The sequence below is a fragment of the Talpa occidentalis genome, unplaced genomic scaffold (genome assembly GCF_014898055.3).
Source record: "Talpa occidentalis isolate TD23 unplaced genomic scaffold, MPIMG_talOcc4v2.1 talOcc4.18, whole genome shotgun sequence".
NCBI lineage: Eukaryota > Metazoa > Chordata > Mammalia > Eulipotyphla > Talpidae > Talpa > Talpa occidentalis.
In genome coordinates, this window is record NW_023601851.1 from 12,771,412 (window position 1) to 12,792,962 (window position 21,551).

Here is a 21,551-nt window from a genome sequence, read left to right on the forward strand (position 1 = left end):
TTGGCCCTCTGCAATTCAAGACAACTCCTCCCAAACACTTTCTCTGCAGAGAGCCATTGAGGAACCCCCTGTGCGCCAACATTTCTTGATTTTTCTACTGTGTGCAGTGTTGTAGATTCTTGGTTTCATTCATCTGTAAACCACACTCAATAGTGGGTATTGCTGGTCCCATTTTATACATGAGAAAATTGAGACTTGAAGGAAGAGCAACTTGCCGAAAGTCCACAGCTATTAAGCAAAATGGACTGCAAAGCCTTTCCTCTCCATCAAACCAGTTTGCCTCCATACTAGAAGGATTTGTGCCTCTGTACTTCTCCTGGGCAGGAAAGCACTCCCTGCGGACTTGGTAGGGGGCTGCTCTCCTGCACTGTGGAGCAGCTGTGATAAGGGCTCACTGCAACCTGCATGGGGCTCTCAGCACTTCTGTCAACGCCCTCCTGTTGAGCAGGAAGCCACACTCACATTCCTCCAGAAGGTTAGAGAGAGAGCTGCAAGTAGGAGTGATTTTTTCTTTCCCTCCAAAACAGAAATATCGCTAAACTCCTTTAAAAATTGACTTCCTAGTTGATTTTGAGTGTAGGTGATGCAGCAAGCCTCAGACTTAGGATTTTCAAATGTCCTTGGCCGGTTATTACCAATGACTGTCAAATGTGTTCTCGGTGTGTGGTGTATCTCATGGGAATATGCCTTTTCTCAGGGAGTGGAGCTTTTAATGTTCATTTGTGACTTAGATTTTAGCTGTATATTGAATTCATACCTTTATCCGCTTTTAACTATCTTGTCTCATAGCAGAAGCTGTTGAATGTGGTCTGTGCTCATAAATTAGGTTTCTGATGTGATTGTCTTTATTCTGGTGGGTTGGGCTGGGAAGGGGTCGCTTCAGCCATGGCCAGTGATATCCTGGGGAGAAAGAGAATCCATTTGCCCAGATTCTGTCCAGCATATTCACTTCCTTTATTTTACATCCTAGGGAGGTGACATGATGGTCAAGGTTACAGGACTTCTTCTTAGTGGTACCACAAGTCACCCAGATTTCTAAGTCACACTGCTCTCATACCAGGATTTGGGGGCTCTCTGATAGGAAGAGGGAAGCTCAGAGGTGAAGTGACTTGGCTGAGGTCCTGGCTGGTTGGTGTATGACTTGCAGCTAGAACTCACACCTGCTAAGGACTGTAATGTAGCTAACTGAATGTTTAGCTACAGAATGTTTTTGTTGTATTGTAGCTAACTGAATGTTTTTAGAAACTCAATTATGTCTCGACTCACCAAAAAAAACTAGCTGTTTAAACATTCCCATTGTGATTGTAAGGTGAACAGTTCTCTCCGATTTGTCTTATAGTAGGTAAGAACAGAGACACCAATTCAGATGTTTACTTTTTGGATTTCCTGAGGCCAGCTCTCCTTAGGTTGCCCCCACCCCAATCCTAGATCCAGACCTAGGGCTCCACTGCCTGAGGACTCTGCTGCACCCACTGCCTCCGTTTTTCTACTGCAGGCTGTAGAAGTGGGAGTTCATTAAACAAAAAGATCAGAGTTCACCCTGCTTTTCAGTTCCCTTTTGAAGCCTGGTTGTGCAACAGGGTGGTCCCCAGAAAGGGGGAGTTCCCTGCCCCACCAAGGGAAGGTGGAGCTGAGCAGGAAGAGGAGAAGCTGCAGAAGAGACTGAGGAAGGAAGCAGGATGGAGCCAGGAGACCTGGAGGAGGCGCATGGAGCCTAGAGACACGTGAAGAAACTGCGCTTGTCTTTTTGGTGAGACTGGGTGACACAGATGTGGGTGAGCCCATGGGGAGGTGACAATGGCAGTTTTTTATCTTGATGTTGATTTTGCTCTTTCCTTCCGGGCTTGTCTGGTTATTTCTGACCCTTTGCGTGGGTCCCCACTGGAAGATGCTTTAGACTTGTGGCAGGCTTTGGGCCTTGCTCTGGGCCAATCCCATTTGATGGACTTTTACCCACGAGGGGACGGGTAACTTTGGGTGCTTCATTTAGAAACTAGACTATTTGCCTTACCTGTATTGTTTCCTAGTTTTATTAAAGTTCTCCCATTAAAGTCTTACATGTTTGTGTTGATGCGGCGGATGGCAGACCCATTTAGAATAGCAGGTTTGCAGGTTTGGGCTGGCCCTCCCCTGTCTATAACAGTTGGAGGCAGAGAAAGAAAGGTGTGCTACTTCACATGTGGCTGCAGACTTTGCAGCCATTGGGCTGTCCTCCCCCTGGGCAGGAAAGTGGACAGACAGGGAGTGCTCCCATTTCAGGAGTGGCCCTCCTGAGTGGCTTCCAGCACTTCTTATAAGAACCGTGAAGACCTCCTGGTCAGCTACAACAGGCGATAGGCTCGGTGGTCTCACTGGATCTTGAGATGAAGCCAGAACTACTGAGTGACCCCAGTCAGTGAGCAGTGCAAAGCAGTGGCCTCAGAACCTTCCTCTTCCCCACATCCCAGTCTCTCTGTGCTGGAGTCCTGGACAGGGCACCGAGCATCTGACTCTCAGTCAGGCTACTACAGTGTTGCACTGCTGAATACTCTTGAATCTGCTGCACCCTTTCTGTTTACACAGTGAGCAGAGTAATAGCAAGACTGTGCTATACGTGATGGCTCTGCACTTAGCTAGGCTGTCAGGCAGGCCGGGCTCTGCCCCATGTGGCCTGCTGCCATTGTGTTTCCCTTCCTGTGCGGGTCTCTGCTGTCCCTGAAGCATCACTGGGACACCTTGGTGTCCTTCTGAATGTAATGATTTACTTGTAACTCTAGTCAAATCCCAGGAAAGAAACAAAAGTAGGGACCTGACCAACTCCTTAGACCCCTTTTTGTTGTTTAGGCAACCAAACATATTTAATTCTGCCCTGTGTCTAGCAGAGGGGAGGAAGAAGTTTCTAGCAGTTATGGCTTTCTGTTTGCTGCCTGGTGCTTTCACAGAAATACTTCATTTTTTAAACCAAAATTGCATTTGTTCAGTTGTCATTGTTGAGGATGTATTTACTGTGTTTTACAGATGTGAGTAATTATATGTATGTATTTATATATATGTATGTATGTATGTAGAAAACCAAACATATATAGACAAGGTCAAGGCATGTATACTAGATATGTTGAAGTTATTTATCAAGGTGAAAGATGTGTGTTATAAAGTAAAAAGAGTCTATATTTTATACGTAATGTAGATAGCAAGAATAGCATACACATTATACACAATTTTCCTTTCCTCTTTTATTATTAAAGCAAAAAAAAAAGAAAAGAAAATGACAGTACATGCAGCTGTTCCCAGCGTTGTGAAGGCCACACTGCTGTGGGGGGAGGGACTCCCTGGCCCTGGGGTGCACTCTGTGCTGGGGCCCAGCCCCACACTCCCTGCCTTCTGGTGCTGCCTCACACGTGGCTTCCTGCTGTCCCCCTGGGGTGAAGGGTGAGAGCAACCAATAAAGAGTGACTAACAGAAGTGATTCTGGCTCTTGTCCTGCTGGGTCTCCTCGGGGCTCTACTTCGGGAGCTGGCACCTGGCTGGTTGTGGACTCTGAGGCAGAGATGTGAATGGGGCAGTGGTGGTATTTAGCATGTGCTTGGGTTGTTAGGGGGAAAAGGATGTCCTAAAGCTAATTCCATACAGGCTTTGTGGAATCCACCCCCACCCCAGGCCAAAGCCAAAGACACTGGGAACTCCAAATACCATCACCAGGGAAGGGAAGGTGACTGGGACCTGAGGGTGGGGTTAAGTAGCCAGGTTAATATAAAGCGAGACATGTGGGCTTGGGGGGTTCTCCAATTTTGGCTCTCCACCAGCTTGCACCGTCTGGCCAGCTCTGAGAGTGACTTTGGGTTTCCATGTCGGCAGATCGGGTAGGACACATTAAAGACTTTATTTCCCTGTTTTCTTCCTGAGTTGTACATTTTCCATATTTCCTTTTCCCTTTGAGACAGGGCAAGCTAGGGTTATTAGGCAGTTTTAGGGACAGTGCAGGAGGGGAACTCTGAAGAATTTAGGGAGGCTTCAGAGATAAGGATGAGCAAGGAAATTAAACCAATTCCACTGGGAAAAACAAACATCTAGCACTACAGATAATCTTGTTAAGGATGGTCCTGTTTTCTTCAGATGATAAGATAAAGTGTAAAGATGCTCATCGGGAGGGCTAGACCATAAAGATAAAGATATAACAAATGGGGAAAGACAGACCTGTTAGATAAGGAATGTGAAGATCTCCCACTCAGTAGCAAATTAAGTGAGACAGCCAAAAACTGACCAATCACAAAGAGACTGGTAGAGCTTTAGAATAATCAGGGAAAGAAAGTATATATTCCCTGAGACAGGACTTCACTTTGGCTTCCTTTCCCCTCCCAGGCCTGGTTCCCTGGCCTGGAAGTCCCACTTAATTTCTGTTCTTTTTCTCATCAATAGACTTTTTCTTCTAAACAAACCTGCCTTTGCTCGCTTGCTTGCCTGAGCGTCTGCGAAGTTCCTGCTGTGGCTTCGTGAGACACCAACCCGTGGGGGGTCTAGTGGCTGGGGCTCAGCGCTGCCCTGCAGCTTGAATCCGTTCCTGGCTGGGAGACTAGACCTGACAATTCTGGTATCACTATTAAGCTGACCACAGCCACTGCAGCACAAGTTCTATCCCCAGCTAGGGAGCAACCCACATGGTGCTGCAGACATCTCCTGGCTCGCCTGCTTCTCCTCTCAGCAGTATATTTCAGTCAATCTGCCTGTTTTGTGCCCCACTCTGTTTCCGGTTGATCCACTCACCCCCTGCACCTTTGGCCTGCACCCCATTCTCATATGCATAAATAAATAAATCTTTTTTAAAAAGATATATTAAAAAAGGAAAGGAAAAAGAGGATACTTGCACAGACACAAGTGGGCAGAAAAGAGCTGTCTCTTTTCTTCCGAAAAGGACAGGTTTGTTAAGAGGCACTGCATAGCAGCAGGTGGGCGGAAGAGCTGTATCTTGCCAGGGCAGAAACAGTATTGATAGACTGTTCTTTATGGGAGGAGTTTGTTCCTTTGTGGAATTGTTGTCTGCTTTTAAATTAATTACTTCTAGCCAAGTGACTAGTTCATTTGTAAGCACCAGCAATTCTTGACAATGGCCCTCCATCTCCATATCCCCACCTCTGGTCTGCACCTCCAGATACTTTCTATAGCAGTCTGAGACTTAGTATAGCAGCTGGAGCCTAAGGGTTTTTCATTTCTATAGCTGGTTGAGTGACTGTGTTGATCATTTCTACCCCCACCTCCATTTTCTGGTCTTTTGATACCTCCATCCTAAATTTTACTCTTAGCTTCCATCACCCATGATCTACCACTTCAGTACGCAATTATTTAAAAAGGGGAAAAAGATCTGTGAAAATGACTGTCTCGTGAATGGTGGTGACTCTAGTCTGATTTTACATATTGAGCACACTGTATTGATGCGGATGGCGTCTTTCTCCTTCCTGTGCTGGGAGCAGTCTCCGTGAGCAGTGCCGGTGTCCTTGATTCTAGAGGGCCTGCTTGGTAATAGAGTTATTTTCTCACCGAGGACTGAGTAAGAGAGTGTTCCTTCTTTCCTGTATCAAAGTGCCTGCTCCTTGACTCAGTTATTAAAATGAGGGAGCAAATAGCTCCTTGTTCTAATTTTCCTTATCTGCCTCCACAGGGCCCATTTCAGCCTGTGAAGTGTTAGAATTCAATTGTGTGCTTGAATAAAAAGGAGAAACTGAATTAGAGCCTCTTAAGACCATTATATTGTCTTATTTAGTGACACTGTTTGCCTCACCATTACTAAGCAATGAGCTAAGTGTTCTTCCTGAGCAATAATAATACCCACATTTAACTAGCATTTTACACTTTGCAAAGCACTTTCGCATGTTATCCCTTTTGATCCTTGCAAGAACTCTGGAGCAGATCAGAGGACGAGAGTTATGATCGTCAATTTACAACGGAGGGGACTGAATGGTGGTTAAGTTATAGCTTTAAGACTTCAAAGCTGGGATTTGAAAGCAAATGAGGCCAGTATTGGAGCAGAGCTCATGCCACCTTGGGTGGGAGCCACTGGAGGCCTTCTAGGTCATCAGAACTCAACCCTGAGCCACCCTGCCAGTCTGGGTAGAGGTTCTGTCCTCCACGTGGGCGTCACCAAATCAAGGGCATGTACTTCCACACCCTTTCCTCCCTAGAATCCCTGATGAGGACAGCCACCCCACTTCTGAGTCCTCCATCCCTGACCACAGCCTCCAGGTGTTTCCACCGCCCTTCAGCCCACTGCAGCATGAATAGCCACTCTATTCCCTCAGGTGCAGCCTGTATTGGTCTCTGAGGTACAAGGAGTGATTTAATCTCAGCCTGTGGCTCAGGACTCCCTTGGTGTGATTTCCAGTTAATTGCTATTTATTCATTTGGGAAGGAAAGCAAGGAAACTCTTCTATCGCCAGCTTGGTGATATCTTCAGATTGCTTTTTTATTTTTTTTTTAAGATTTATTCATGCATATAAGAACTGGGGTACAGGTCAGAGGTGTTAGGGGGTACATGAAAGGATTCACGAGAGAGAGTGGGAGCAGAACTGACGGATTGACTGAAATACACTGCTGAGGGGAAATAGCAGGGGAAATACACTGCTGAGACAGGAGAAGTCTGCTGTACCTTCACCATGTGGGTCACAGGTCACCTCCCTGACCGGGGACCGAACTTATGCTGCAGTATCTGCAAATAGCTTCACAGTGCTGCACTCAAACCCTTGCACCACCAGGGAGGCCATCCAGATTGTGTTTTTATATGGTGTTTTGCAATCATCCCAGGCCTGGTAGGTTCATCATCAATTCTCGCAGATGAAAAGATAATTTTGGAGCCTAGGATATTTTACAGGCCTTTGCTGCTGAATCAGGACAGATCAGCTTTCTCTCTCAGAATTAATTCCTCTGGCTGTCTCCTTCCTCTGTCATCCAGCCCTCAGAGTGAAGACACCCTTACAGACCCTGGCCACACGTGCCCCCATTTACATATACGCATGTAATGGCAGGAAGACCACAGAGCAGGTTTTCTGATCCAGCAGACAGGGTAAAGGAGGAGGGAGTCCAAGAGCCCTCAGTGGCTTTTGCAGGCTTTTATTGGAATTACCAGGTACACGGCAGGCAGGGGTGCTGGGGGGCCAGGAGGCTGGCAGGCCTCCCGGTCTCCAGCAAGACTTCATTCTTTCCAGGCTCTTCGGCCTTCTCTCATATTCTCTCTGCTTCTCTCGTGGTTCTGCTTCTGCTTCTTCTGCTGGCGTCCTCATGATGCCGCCCTTAAAAGCCCAGTCTTAGCAGAGGTGAATCCCATCTACCTATGCCCACATCCTATTCCAGGTGCCCGCCATCAGGCATGCATTCAGTACCGTAGGGTTCCGTCATCTATCCTAATGGTGGGAGGGCAGAAAAGCCTGATGCTTTTACCTTACCCTACAATCCACCCCTTCAGGATTTTCTGCCAGTCTATACAAGTCATATATGTTTCTCTTGGCAATAGAACACTGCAGCCATGGCCCACAAAAGCAAATGAAATACATTACAATATAACAAAATACAACAGAACAAATTAGTCCAGGCAGGGCACCAACATAGTGGCAAAAGACAATTACTGGCACCAGCACATGAACCACCAAATCTGCTGCCAAAGGCACTGCTCATACAAGGGAGGGGACCCACTCACAGCATCTGCTGTAACACACTAGGAGTCATCAGGCTTCCTGGCCTTCTCCAGCTGTAGTGTAAGCCACAAGCTGCACACTACATCCACCCCCAGGATGCACGCACTCCTGGATTGGCAATTCTGTACTCTTTGGGGGTAATCGCCCAACCCTCAGTGTTTCTGTCTGCAGTCACTCCAACACTGGGCTTTCATAGCCACCAATGCAACACGCAGACCCCTGCACTCAGGCCAACCCATTGCACAAGCACAAGGGTCGGGGATCTGTGGATGCACGCTCCACATGAGGCCTCTCTTGGGTCCCCTCTTAGGCTTGGGCTCCACTACAAGCCACGTTCCCCACCTGTCCCCCAAGGACCGGTTCCTCAGCTCCTCACCCTCACTCAACTATGAGCAGGGCATCACCCACAGCTGATTTTTTTTTTTTAATATTAAATTTTATTTTTATATTCCCCCATACAATTGCAAACGCCCCATTCTGACCCCAATCCTTCCCCTCCCGCCCCCCACCCCCCAACAAGTGTCTCTGGTTCATAGTTTTTTGTTGATTTTGATTTTCACTTTCTTATATTCATTTTCCTGGTCCCTTATTTAAGTTTTCTAGATCCTGCTATGAGTGAGACCATCCGGTATTTTTCTTTTCTTTTGGCTTATTTCGCTGAGCATGATCCCTTCCAGTGCCATCCATGTTGCTGCAAATTGCATGTGTTTATCTTTTTTGAATGCTGAGTAATATTCCATGGTATATATGTACCACATCTTCTTGATCCAGTCATCTATTTTTGGGCATTTGGGTTGTTTCCAAAGCTTAGCTATTGTAAACAGTGCTGCTATAAACATAGGAGTGCAGGTGCTCTTTGGAATTGATGTTTCTGTGTCCTTTGGGTAAATACCTAGGAGTGGAATTGCTGGATCCTATGGAAGCTCTATGTTTAGTAGGTCCAGAAATCTCCACACAGCTCTCCATAGTGGTTGGACCAGTTTGCACTCCCACCAACAGTGCACAAGAGTTCCTTTTTCTCCACATCCTCACCCACAGCTGATTTTAAGAGACTCACTGGCCTTCTTTAGCTTACCTAGTGCTTAACAGCCACTCAGAGCTTCTCAATCTCAGTACCAGCTTTTGCTTTCTCAGTTGGCTTTTTCTCTGCCTGGCTGCAGAGAACTTGGTGAGGACTTCCTCCCTCAGCCAACTGTGGGCTCTTAGACCAAGGCCCACTGGCCATGTGTAGGGTAAAGAAAATATCAGGCTTTTCTGCCCTTCCGCCATCAGGATAGATGAAGGATCCTTGTCCTGAATGCATGCCTGATGGCAGGCACCTGGAATAGGGTGTGGGCATAGGTAGATGGGATTCCGCTGAGCTAAGACTGTGCTTTTAAGGGCGGCGTCACGGGGGGACGCCAGCAGCACCAGCAGCAGCAGCAGCAGCAGCAGTAGTAGAAGAAGCCGAAGCCGAAAGAGAAGCCGAGAAGCAGCAGAACCAACTCCAGAGAGCCCAGATAGAGTGAAGACTTGCTGGGGCTGGGAGGCCTGCTAGCCTCCCAGCCCCAAAGGCAGCACCCCTGCCTGCCATATGCCTGGTGAACCCCACATAAAAGACCTGCAAAACCACTGAGGACTGACTCCTCCTTTACCCGGTCTGCATGGGATCAGAAAACCTGCACCGTGTCCGGTCCTGCCCTTACACCATGCCTTGATTTTAAATGATAACATGCACCCCCAGGGTCCCCAAAACATATTAAACTCGCCAAGGTCCTCTGGCTTCTGGCAGGATTGTTAGTCCATTAGTCCAAGTTCATCGGCTTTTCCCTTTGTCCACACTGGCGAGCTCTGAAGAATGGTCCTTTCTTCCCCAATGATTCTTGCTGCCTTGGGGATCATTGGCTGGTCCTCTTGGCTGTCTCCTCCTCCAGGCGAGGTCTCATCCTGTAGCTCCTGGATCTTGTCCACCCCCTGTGCTGCCCTGGCACCTCCAGCGCTGTCACAGGCTCAGTCTGCTACTCTTCAGTCCCTCCTGAGTCTTTGGAGTGCTCCTTACCCGTCTGCATGGATCATCTTGCTGACTTACGCCAAAGGTAAGGGGCAGGAAGACACGGAGCAGGATTTCTAGGATTCTATGCAGATGGGGTAAAGGAGGAGAGAGTCCTGAGCCCTTGGTGGATTTTGCAGGCTTTTATTAGGATTTACCAGGTACACAGCAGGCAGGGGTACTGGGGGGGCTGAGGGGCTGCGAGGCTGGCAGGGATCCCAGCCCCCAGCAAGTCTTCACTCTTTCTGGGCTCTCTAGCGTTCTCTGGTAGTTCTGCTTCTGCTTCTCTGCTTCTGCTGGTGTCCCCTGACACCGCCATAAAAAGCCCAGTCTCAGCCCAGGTGAATCCCATCTACCTATGCCCACACCCTATTCCAGGTGCCCGCCATCAGGCATGCATTCAGGACCACAGGTTTCCTTCATTTATCCTGATGGCGGGAGGGCAGAAAAGCCTGATACTTACCTTACCCTACAACGCATGTCCAGTGCTTCCTGGGCCCAAGTGTCCATAATTACAGGGCAAGACCTCAGGCCCTGATCAGACATGCTCATGACAGGAAGACATGAAAAAGCTGATAATTTTGTTTATCCTACATATGGTCTTGAGGACCATTTTTCTCAGAACACATCAAGGTTATGGTAACCATTGTAGCATCTCAGCAAATCCTGATTGAATGAATAGATGAATGGATGAGATGAGTGTGCTCAAAACTCTAAGACTGGTGGTAGCACTCAGGTATGCCCTCAGCTAGGCTCTCCGGTGGTGCTTCCATGTAGATTTAAAATACTTTTACTCCTTGTTTACTTTCTTGACAGTCTGTTCTCAGTGATGTAGCAATATTAAATGGTTGTATTGTTTTCTCTCTGCTCTTTAAGTCCTCCTCTCCTCTTCTGTTTTTAACTATTGGGTGTGTTGTTTTTTTTTTTTTTTTTTTTTTTTAATAAGAAAAGGCATTAGAAAAAAAAAACTAATGGATGCTTTTTTTAATGGATGCTTTTACAATCTAAGACACTGATGCCCTCTGGGTGCAGGGGCCCAAATGCTGACTCTCTTGTCAAATGCATGTATGCATAGTTTTAAGAATTTTTTTTAAAGATTTATTTATTTATGCATACAAGAGCTGGGGTACAGGCCAGAGATGCAGGGGGCTTAGAGGATTCACCAGAGACAGAGTGGGGAACAGAACAGGCAGATCTACCGAAATACACTGCTGAGGGGAGCACCAGGCAAGACAGTAGAGGTCTGCTTCGCCATATGGGTTGCTCCCTGGCTGGCTGGGGATCGAACTCTTGCTGCAGATTGCTTCATAGTGAAGTGCTTATTAACCCTTGCGCCACCAGGGAGGCCCGTTCTTTTTTTTTTTTTTTTTTTTGACAGGTGCATGATGGGAGGGTAATTTTCTCAAGTCCTTTATTCTGCAGAGTTCCTTCATATAGTAGGTGTAGGGTAAGTGAAAAAGCATCCGGCTTTTCTGCCCTCCTGCCATTAGGATTGATGATGGATCCCTGTGGTCCTGAATGCATGCCTGATGGCAGGCACCTGGAATAGGGTGTGGGCATAGGTAGATGGGATTCACCTGGGCTGAGACTGGCTTTTAAGGGTGGCATCCCAGGGACACCAGCAGAAGCAAAGAGAACTAAAGAACGAAACAGCAGAGAAGCAGAGGCCATGAGAGAAGGCCCGAGAGCCCAGAAAGAGTGAAGACTTGCTGGGGGCTGAAAGACCTGCCAGCCTCCTGGCCCTCCAGCACTCCTGCCTGCCGTGTACCTGGTAAATCCAAATAAAAGCCTGAAAAGCCACTGAGGCCTCCAGGACTCTTCTCCTTACCCCATCTGCTCAGATCATAACCTACTCAGTGTCCTATCCTGCCCTTACAGGAGGTCTGCTCCAGCTAAATGTCCCCCAACACTTTTATTTATTTTTTATTTTTTTATATTTTTTAATTTATATATTCCCCATACAATTGCACTCCCCTTATTTTGACCCCAATCCCTCCTTTCCCCACTCCTACCCCCATAGTGTGCCTCTGGTTTATAGTCCAACACAGTTTTAGATCCCACTTTTGGTGGTGTAGAGGCAGGACTAGGCACAGAGCAGGTTTTCTGATCCCATGTAGACCGGGTAAAGGAGGAGTCAGAGTCCTCAGTGGTTTTGCAGGTCTTTTATTGGGGTTCACCAGGCACATGGCTATCTGGGCTCTCTAGCGTTGGTTCTGCTGCTTCTCAGCTTCTCATCAGCTGCTTCTGCTGCTGCTGCTGCTGCTGCTGCTGCTGCTGCTCTGCTGCTGCTGCTGCTGCTGCTGCTGCTGCTGCTGCTGCTGCTGCTGCTGCTGCTGCTGCTGCTGCTGCTGCTGCTGCTGGCGTCCCCGTGACGCCGCCCTTAAAAGCACAGTCTTAGCTCAGCTGAATCCCATCTACCTATGCCCACACCCTATTCCAGGTGCCCGCCATCAGGCATGCATTCAGGACAAGGATCCATCATCTATCCTGATGGCGGAAGGTCAGAAAAGCCTGATATTTTCTTTACCCTACAGGTGGGAACATACCTATCAAGCTCAAGGTCTCAGAGCCCCTCAAAGGGTCACCAGCCCTTCTGTATAGACAGATGAGGGGGATGAAACAGTAAAATGACTCAAACTAAGCTACTTCGGAAGTGTCCACATACACTTGTAAAAGAAGATTTTTAGTTATGTCAGTTTAAAGAGGTTCCTCTCCACGAAAAAAGGAAAAAAAGCCTAAGTATAAAACTGGATGAAATGATCAAAATCAACCATTGCAGGGCACTAAACATCCTCACTCAAAACCATCAATCTTCCCTATACCCCTTCTCTGATTTTCTGTCCTATGTCCATTGTATTCAAATCACTACCAGGTGATAAGATGGTGGAAGTTAAACTAATCCCTTTATGGTGGCATTGATAAGTATGAAAGATGTTAAGATGTAGCCTATTCAGAAAATGTTTACTAGTCCTCCAAAGCTGGATTATTTAAAAAATAAAAATAAAGGAAAAAACGATCATTTTAAGCACTATTGTGAATCAATAAGGCAGATGTTTTAATTAGAAAAATAAAGGGTTCTTTTAGTTGCTCTTAAAGCTATCATTTACTGAAGTTGCTGCTGCTTCTAAAAGTATTAAAATCGGCTATAGGAGACTGGCTTTGGAGCCTGGAAAAGAAGACAGTCCTGCTGGTGGGAAGCTGTGTGAATTCCTCTAAAGTGACCCAAATGACTGTGGAGATTATGTTGTCACAATGAACACAAAATACATGGCATTTTCTGAAAACAAATGGAAGAGTAAATAGAAACCTCAAACTCGGGCTACCAGGTGGATTTAAACAAGTAACAGTTGCTCAGTTTGACCAGCAGAAATCGGAGGCCATTGTAAAGCTAGCTATTGCTGGATGCTACCAAAATCCTTCACAGAAGAACTTGGATGCAGAGCTGATCTCTTCCCATATGAGGATATACCAGAAGACAGACTTAAGACTTAGTGAAAAGGGGCCTTCCTGATGGCGCAAGGGTTAAAGACACGGTGCTATCAAGCTATCGCCAGCCACAGCTGCCTGAGTTCCATCCCCAGCCAGGAGTTAAGCCACATGGCAGCAGACCTCTCCTGTCTTACCCGCTGCTATCCTCAGCAGTGTATTTCAGTCACTCACCTGTTCTACTCCCCACTCTGTCTCTAGTAAATCCTCTCACCACCCCCCTACATCTCTGGCTACACCCCAGTTCTTAAATACATAAATAAATCTTTAAAAAAAAAGATATAGTGAAGATCTTCTGCAACCACACAGAGTACCCAGATGTCTAGATGAGTAGACAGTAGGAGAAACAGGCTTACCCCAAGATCTTCTTGCACCTGGAGGTTATCAGCTATAGGGGAATGAAAATAACAGAAAATAACAGATGTGATTGAAACTTATTGATAAATTTATCCCAACCTGCAAATCAGAGTCAAACAACTGCTGTGTTTTGACAATAAACCTATTACAGGTGTTGAAAATCTGTAGGAAAAGGTATATTTTGTTTGTAGGAAAAGGTTTAGGAAAAGGTATATATATATAAAAGGATATTCCTTCATTAGGAAATTGCAATAAAGTACATGAGTAGGAGGCTGGCCTAAGTATAATTTACCATGAAACATCAACTGTGTTTGTAATTATAGCATGTATACGTATATATATACACACATACACAGACATATATACACATATATACATATATATATACACAGACATACCACAAAAAATAATAACTAAAAATTGGACTCTTGGGTCTCCCTGGTGGCACACTGGGTAGAGCACAGCACTATGGAGCTGTCCACAGCCTCTGCAGCACGGGTTCGAATCCCGGCTGGCCAGGAGAGACCCACATGGTGTGGTAGGCCTCGCCTGTCTCGCCTGCTGCTCCCCTCAGCAGTGCTTTCGGTCCGACTGCCTGCCCTGCTCCCCACTTTGTCTTTGGTGAATTTTCTTACCCTCCTGCACCTCTGGCCTGTACCCCAGCTCTTGTATAAATAAAATAAATCTTAAAAAAATAAGATAAGAAAAAAAAAAATTAGACTGCATGGCCTAGATGTATTTAGTGAGATATTTCACTGAATATTAGAAAGGTGAAGGGAACCGAGCACAGAAAGCAATGGCACAGGACAGTCTCTAACAAAAAATACTACTGATGTTAAAAGAACACCAAAGAGAGAAAGGCTTCACCCTTAAAGGTTTCAGAGAGATTCAGACAGAGATTGAGAGAGGAGAGAGAGAGAATCTCTGCTGATACTTTGATTTCTGACGCTCCAGATTTTTTGTTATTTTAAGTCACCCAGTTTGTACTAGTTTGTTACAAAAGTCCAAGGAAACTAATACAGATGTACTATTTTCCTACAGTTCTCTATTTTTTGGTTGTCTTAACAATTAGTGATTTAAAACTAAAATTTGGAAATGACTTTTAAATAAATGGATATATTAATCAGATATCTTCTGACAAATAAACATATTGTATTTCACTGCAAGCAATAATTTTGATTTTATATTATCAAAATATTATAAGCATGGGAACCACTAGAGGTCAAGTGTATATTTGTGGAAAAATTAAGATATGGGAACTTGAAATATCTGATACAAGTAACAGAAAACTAAATAAAATTTTATTATTTTAAAATAGTGCAAATAATTACAAAGAGAAATGTTCCAACTGTACAAACCGTTGTGTGTATATGTGTATATATACACTCATGCACATGCACGCACATACACATCTAAACTTTGCCTCATATTTCATCTTTTTATCTGAGTAAAAAGAAGTACACTTTGCTCATCCAGAAGATTTTTGATGTTGTAATAATTACCTAGAAATAGAGTGATAAGAAAAATTATTTCCATAGAAATCATTTCCTCTTGATTAAATAGTCATCACTAAGCAATTATATATATAGCAGCACCAAATAAAAATAATCAATCCACCTAACCCTAAGTAACTAATTCCACAAACTGAAAAATCTGTGTTAGCCACTGCCTATGATCCAGATAAGGTTTGAAAGAATGTAACCTTCATTGTCATTCTGACAATGAATGCAAAAAGACAAGGGTTCAGGAAGTAAAATCTCTTCCTGCATCTAATCATTGTTCAATTTTTGGAACTGCTATGGAGTACCCTAAACCAGACACATGCATGTACAAGCAAGTATGAAAGGTAACATAAATAAAATAGTAAAAATGTAACATATTAAGTAAAAGCTACTCTTAAATAAGTTGACAAATAACAGCAAAAATGAAATATAGATGAATAGCCAGCCACACATAAAGTAGGTTTTACAGGACTGAGTACCATACTGTAACTTTCTATATAGAATAAACTGATACATATTAAACTTAACTGCATCAGTAAATGTTGTATTCACAACAGTGCTGGTACATACAAATATTTTTTTTTGTTTTCATTAGAATGTAAGCTCCATGACAGCAGGATTTTTTTCCTATTTTGTTCACTTATATATCCTTCACTCTTAGAGCAATGCTAGGCAGACTCTCATTCACGTTTGTTGAATGAACGAAAACAAATGAATAAATTAAAATTCCTATTCCCCAAATCCGTATTCTTCAATACTGTGTTCTTCAAACATACAATATTCTGTATGTTTAAATAACCTACTCAAGGGCCTCCCTGGTGGTGCAGGGGTTAAAGTGTCAGCCCTATCAAGCTATTGCCAGCCACTGTGGCATGAGTTCGAGCCCAGGCCAGGGAGCTAACCCACATGGCACAGCAGACCTCTCCTGTCTCGCCCACTGTTCCCCTCAGCAGTGTACTTCAGCAGATATGCCTTTTCTGCTCCCCACTCTGTCTTTGGTGAAGCCTCTCACCTCTGCACCTCTGGCCTGCACCCCAGTTCTTTTATGCAGCAAAACACTGCTGAGGGGAGTAGAGGGTGAGACAGGAGAAGTCTGTTGCGCCATGTAGGTTAGCCCCCTAGCCGACTGAACTTGTGCCATAGTGGCTGGCAGTAGCGCTGTGTCTTTAACCCCTGCCACCAGGGAGGGCCTAATAAATAAATCTTAAAATAAATAACCTACTCAAAATTGTGTGACTACACGATGTCTTAAAGATAGTAACTTTTCTTCTATCCTGGAGACAACCTATATTCTAAGTAAATATTTTCAGCAATAAGCAATTCTTATATTTTCTTGTATTTATTTGTATTTCACAATTCTTCACATTTCATATATTCAAATTTCAAGTATTAAAATACTTCTTTAGTGATAAAACTAAAAGAAAATATGTACCAAGCTTCTTTAGCATCAATGACATCATGCTTAATTTTGATCACTGGTTTCAATCTTCAGGGTGCTCATGAGTATCTATAAAAATGCTATAATATGTGAAAGAGAATGTCTTTAATTATTCTTACCTGAAGGAACAGAGAATGAATCCCCAGTTGTTATCACATAAGGTGTTTCATGTAAGGTACATAAAAGGTTACCAAACTTAACATAAAAAACCTGTAAATTTAAAAACCAATTTCATTTCAAGTTGAACCACAACAAAGAATTAAGGAAATAAGGGCCCTAGTAACCCTCCCCCGTACACACACACACACCCCTCACCCCACCCCCGCCCCGCCGCTGCCATCACACACAGCCTCCAGCCAAGATGCCCAGATGCTAATCTTCAGAATTTACTGTTAGGTAGTAAAAGGGGCCTTAGAAAGATAACCTTGAGTTATCTAGTTGGGTCTAATCTAGTTGTATAAGCCCTTAAAAATAGAAATAAAAATTTCTCCTGCTGGAAGCCTTGGAGAGATGAAACAGAGGAGTGAGAGAAATGAAACATGAGATACACTGTTGTTAGCACTGAAGAGGGTCAGGAACCAAGGAATACAGACTATTTCCAGATCTTGAAAATAACATACTGATTAATAGCCAGTGAAGAAACGAGAACCTCAGCCATTTAAATACATGGAACTGATCTTTGCTAACCACAGAACTTGAAAACAGATTCAACCTATGAACCTCCAGAGAAGAATACAGATCTGCCGATATCTTGGTTCGAAATAGTGAAGTCCACCAGACTTTTATAACTGACCTAACTATGATAATAGTGGGTGTCCTTTCAAGTCACAAAATTTGTGGTCATTTTTTAGACTGGCAATAGGAAACTATACAGGGAAAAAAGTCTTTTTTTTTTCATTATTATTTATTGGCTTATGAAAACTTAGAATCACTGTAAAGAATGTCACTTTACTATATGGACCTTCCTCAACTTACAATGTCCGAATAAACCCATTGTAAAGTGATAATATCACAAACTGAAAATGCTGGCTGGGAGCATTGCTGCTGCTGCTGCTGCCACCCAGTTTTTACTGAATACATATTGCTTTTATACTATAGTAAAGCTGAAAAACTATAGTATAGATGGGCACCATTTATATTAGAAAAAATGGCTAGGTTTTTATGGACCTCTCTTTAATGATTCCAAGTTTAGGACACCAGACTACTCAATTTGACTAATGAGTCAAAGAAAGAACAAAAAGACAAAAAACGGGGCCTCCCCAGTGGCACCGCCGGTTGAGTGCAGTGCTGTAAAGCTGTCCGCAGCCTCTGCAGTGCTGGTTCGATTCCTGGCTGGCCAGGGAGATACCCACATGACACGGCAGACATCTCCTGTCGCCCGCTCCTCCCCTTAGCAGTGTCTTTGGTCCATCTGCCTGTTCTGCTCCCCACTCTTTCTCTGGTGAATCCTCTTACCCTCCTGTGTCTCTGGCCTGTATCCCAGTCCTTGTATAAATAAAAAAATAAATCTTAAAAAAAAAAAGACAAGGGCCTCCCCTGGTGGCACAGGCGGTTGAGTGCCATGCTGTGAAGCTGTCCACAGCCTGCAGTGCTGATTCGATCCCGACCGGCTTGGGAGGGTCCCACACGGCACGGCAGACCTCTCCTGTCTCACCCGATGCTCCCCTCAGCAGTGTGTTTCGTCAGTCTGCCTGTTCTGTTCCCTGCTCTGTCTCTGGTGAATCCTCTCACCCTCCCGCGCATCTGGTCTGTACCCGTTCTTTTTTTTTTTTTAAAGATTTATTTATATATTTGTTTGTTTGTTTATTTGTTTATTTATTCAAGCATTGGGTACAGTCAGAAGCACGGGAGGGTGAGAGAATTCACCAGAGCCAGACAGACAGACTGATGAAATACACTGCTGAGGGGAGGAGCGGACGCGGCAGGAGAGGTCTGCACGTCATGTGGGACCCTTGCTGGTGGCTGGGGATCGAACAAGTGCTGCAAAGGCTACGGGCAGCTTCACAGCCCAGCGCTCAACCGCTGTGCCATTGGGGAGGTCCTGTACCCTGGTTCTTGTATAAAATATAAAAATAAATCTTAAAAAAAAGACAAAAAAAGTCATTCATTTACACAAGTACCAAGAGTAATAAAATAAGAGAAGATAAATCTCTTCAGTCATACAGACTTCCATAATCAAACATGGCAAATTTTACGTTTTATACATAGATAGCAGAATCCTGCAAATAATCTGGTTTTGGGAAGGCAACTAAATAAAAACTGCAAGGCTTTTAAACTTCAAAATTCAAATTTCGAGATTCAGCCATTGGGATTTTTTTTTTCTTTGCTTCAGAGAATTCGCCTTCCTCCTACTTCCCTTTTTTTTTAAACCACTTTGTGAAACGAGCCTAAACTACCACAATGCAGCTAGCCTTTATAATAGCACTTGCTCTAGGCCAGCCAATGTTCTGAGCACTTTATTTTTATTCATTCAATGTATATATATACCAGTGAGATGGGTACTAAGTAAGTATAGATATTAGTTTTTCAGAGATGAAGAAGACAAGGCAGGGCACTAAGGGTGTGACTTTCTAAGGTCATGATAGAAATGGAAAAGTTGGATTTGAACTAGTTTGATTCCGGAATTCATGTTCTTAACCACTATGACATACTGTTTTCCTAAATGGGAAAGAAGTATTTGAAAAAAAAGCTCTAAAAGAACTCTTATAATTTATATATTTTTTGTGTAGAAGAACTGGGGTGAAGGCCAGAAGTGCTGGGACTGAGAGGGTACACAAGAGACAGAGTGGATTTACTGTAATAAACTTCTAAGGGAACCAGCAAGTGAGACAGGAGAGGTATAAGTGGGTTAGCTCCCTGGCCGGGGATGGAACTCAGGCTGTAGTGGTGATAGTGCTGAGACTTAACACCTAGGCCATGAGGGAGGCCCAGAACCCTTATAATTTAATAAAACAACAACAACAAAAAATTTTTTAAAGATTTATTTTTTATAAGAACCAGGGTACAGGTCAGATGCGTGGGAGGGAGAAAGGATTCACCAGAGACAGAGCGGGGAACAGAACAGGCAGACTGACAAAATTCACTACTGAGGGGAGCAGCGGGAGAGACAGGAGAGGTTTGCCGCGCCATGTGGGACCCTCGCTGGCTGGCTGGGATGGAATCGGTGCTGCAGAGGCTGTGGACAGCCTCACAGCGCGTCGCTCAACCGCCTGCGCCACCAGGGGAGGCCCAACAACAACAAAATTTATATCAACTTTAGAGAAAAGTTACTATAGCATGTATTTCTATGTTTTTTCCTTATTTATTCAGTTTGGCTCTCTAAACACAAGCCTCCCCACTTTGCACACATTTTACTAACAAGGTTTTTTAAATATACAATAATGAACTTGCATGAATATCTAATATATACATACATACACATGTCACATAAAAGTTGCAAGGAGGTGAATCTCTAAAGAGAGAAACACAGGGCCTTCCTGGTGGTGCAAGGGGTTAGGATGCAACCTATGAAGCTATCTGCAGCCACCGCAGCACAAGTTCGATCCCCTGCCAGGGAACTACCCACAGGCACAGCAGACTTCTCTTAAAATCACCTGCTGCTCCCTCAGCAGTGTATTTCAGTCAATCTGCCTGAAATACACTGTTCTGCTCCCCACTCTGTCTCTGGTGAATCCTCTCACCCTCCACACCTCTAGCCTGAACTCTAGTTCTTGTATACATAAATAAATAAATCTAAAAAAAAAGAGAGAGAGAGAAAGAGAGAAACACAGAGATAACTTAGGCCAGCAATTTTGCTATATACGATAATATACTGTTGAGTACTTTTTCAAGCAACTAGCTTCCAGTGCCCAGTCTGCTGCTAACTAATTACAAGATTGTGAATTCTTTTCACCTCATTATTGCTAAACTGCATGATGGAGAACGAGATTTAGATTTAATCACTATAAATCCCCTCAAGCTTTAAAATTTTAACGATTGTTTACAAACCTATACACTAAGATTTTTGTTCTAAAGACATCTGAATCAAAGTTCTGAATCTCAAGGTTACACTGCTATGCACAGAACAACTTTTAAGTAAGCACAGATTGATTAACTCTCAATAGATTAACAAATTTAAAAAAATTCTGAGCACTGTAGTAATATTTTTGAGGAAACAGCACTTTATGCTTCATCAAGTTCAATAAATCAGACTTGCACCAATATCAAAAAGATAAATATATGGAGAAATAAACTTACCAATATATCTGAGCGAACATGCTGCTTTCCCTTTTCTTGATGTGGTCCTAATGTCAATTTTCCAGTAGAAAAAAAGGGTGTATCCAGTGTTTTATATATTTTCAGTTCAGCATGCGCAACAAAAAATTGGTAAGTATCTCGTGGCCTTACAAGATCTAAGGGAAAAAATAAATATAAAGTAAAAATAAATACAAAAAATAGTGATGCAACAATACACACACACATATAATAGTTACGACTAGATGTAAACCTGTCTTAGACAGAAGTGATTAAGTTAATTGACTCTGGAGACAGAATGCCAGAGGACAAATCCTCCCTCTGCCTTACAAGCTCTATGAATTTAGGTAAGTTATCAATGTCTGTCTGTCTCTCTCCATTTTCTTTGCTATACAATGAGATTAAAAAAGAAAGTTCATATTTCATATGAGTTACAGGTGTGAGATATTTAAGACACTGGCACAAAGTAAACATTAGGTAGGTCTTAGCTATTAATATTAATGGCAGTAATTATTATTTCTATTACAGGAAGGTTGGAAAATAAAATAAAGAGATAAGAATTCCGTATCTTTAAAAAGTTTATCATAACTCTTAATCATTATGTCACTATTCTTTTGTAATTGATTGACAGATTATTAAATAACAAGGTATTTACTTACCAGGTAAAGGTACTCAGTAAACAGAATTCTGTTACTCACAAATTACTATCTTACTTTTGAATTTCCCTTTTACTTACAAACCTTTCCAAATCTGTAACTAATATTCTTATCTATCAGTAGCTTCTGACACTGTTTCCTTGGCTACTCAGGAATGTTAGTAATCCTACACATTATAGAATATAGAGAATA

The 21,551-nt window shown here is 43.6% G+C and overlaps 1 long non-coding RNA gene across 1 annotated transcript; it reads right to left on the reverse strand.

Annotated features, from left to right (window-relative positions):
- Positions 1 to 16,602: 16,602 nt before the first annotated feature.
- On the reverse strand, positions 16,603 to 21,520 carry LOC129146178 (uncharacterized). The gene is made up of 3 exons (XR_008552689.1): positions 21,444 to 21,520; positions 20,707 to 20,861; positions 16,603 to 16,680 (listed from the first exon to the last, which is right to left on the reverse strand). It is a non-coding gene; the product is annotated as an uncharacterized LOC129146178 (long non-coding RNA).
- Between the last annotated feature and the right edge of the window lie 31 nt (positions 21,521 to 21,551).